The sequence below is a fragment of the Xiphophorus hellerii genome, chromosome 3, assembly GCF_003331165.1.
Source record: "Xiphophorus hellerii strain 12219 chromosome 3, Xiphophorus_hellerii-4.1, whole genome shotgun sequence".
NCBI classification, from domain to species: Eukaryota; Metazoa; Chordata; class Actinopteri; order Cyprinodontiformes; family Poeciliidae; genus Xiphophorus; species Xiphophorus hellerii.
In genome coordinates, this window is record NC_045674.1 from 23,293,401 (window position 1) to 23,295,094 (window position 1,694).

Consider the following 1,694-nt stretch of genomic DNA (forward strand, 5'->3'; position numbering starts at 1 on the left):
TGCAGGAGTGTTTTCTTTTCTTTGTGTGCTCCATGCATTGTTATAATTTTTTTTTAATGAAGCCTGCTGTAATCTGTCAGATATTTATGTTTTCTTGACTTGTTTGACTCCCACAGACAGAAATGTAATAGTGCCTCAAAGTGGAGCTATAGTAGCTACTGAAATATGTCATAAATAAGTTGTTTATAGCTCAAACAGAGCCATAAAAGTACTGATTTAGGTAATATCAATGATTTTTTTCCCCTTTAATCATCCAGGGATTTAGTCAAATGTTGTTGTTTTTTTATATTATTTTACAGATATAACTTTATGAAGTCCTTCTGTTCTCCTGCCGAAGCTTGTTTGATTAAAGATGGCAGGCGGAGTGCACACTTTCTCTCCAACTAACGTGCTGCACCAATCAGCCTCCTCTGAAGATCCTAATCCCTGCAGCTGAAGACTAGCCTTCTATAAATACAGATGGGGATTCACTGATAGACGTTAATGCTTAGACCCTGATTACTGCTCCACATTACTGCCCTGTTAATTTATTTATCTCATAATATAATGCATAAGTAATCATAGCCAGACAGGATGGATGTGGGTAACATCTTCTTTAGAGTTTATAAAGATTGTACAAAAAGAGAGAAATGCTCTTGGCGGGTTTAGTCTATGCTAAGACTAAATGCTTACCATCATGGTAAGACTACAGGGACATAAAAGTACTACAGAGGTCAAGCACTTATAATTATGCACTTGACTCATGTAACCAGCATGAATAAAAGATGACTTTTACTCAATATTTTTTGATGAGCTGGACAAAACACACACAAAACAATGCACTGGAGGCACCACAATACACTCTATCCTTAATAGAGCAAAATGTAGGTTTGACAGTCTCCTTTTTTTATTACCAAGAAAGACCATATCTACTTTTTATGAATTTCACTGACCTGTTTTATTGTTCACATTGTTTTTCTGTTGGTTTGCTTACTGTGCAAAACAGCTTGGTTTTTAACTTTGGTAAGAATGTATTTCTAGAAGATATTAAGTTTTGTAATACATACCGATAGAATGAGCAGTAAATTAAACAAGAAGAAATAGAGGTGAAAGGTAAACAAAAATTGCTAGTTTCTTCTCAATGCATTATCTTGTAATAGAGGATAAGGTATCTTAAGTGACTCGTGAATTGACAATAGGCTTGAGTAAAAAGTGTCGTAAGTATTTCTGTTCTCTGTGAAGTTATGAAAATAGGCAAAAAATGCTAAACTTATTCATTAATCTGTATTAGAAATATTGTACAACATTTAAAAATTATTAAGCATCTTATTTCTTTGGAGGTATGTGTGTCAGTGTGCAGGATTAATAAACATTAAAGCTGCACTTTACAGCTTTGCCACAAGGAGGTGCCATAAATTACATGAAATTTACTATCCATGGATTTGATACAAATAATTTGCAGGCTTTAAAAACAGGCTAAAACTGAAACATGTGAACATTTACCTTTCTTTAAAATTTGGTTTTCAAATTATATTTCCCTAATGCCCAAACTGACCTGGACATTACAGGAGTTCAGTTTCGTTGGCCATTCCCTGCCTTGACCCTAACCCTAACCCTTAAAACATAATTTTAAGGGAATTATGTTCCCTTAAAACATTTTTAAATAGAACATGCCTGAGACACAGAAAGTAGCTACAAAGAAAAAGCAACAGACA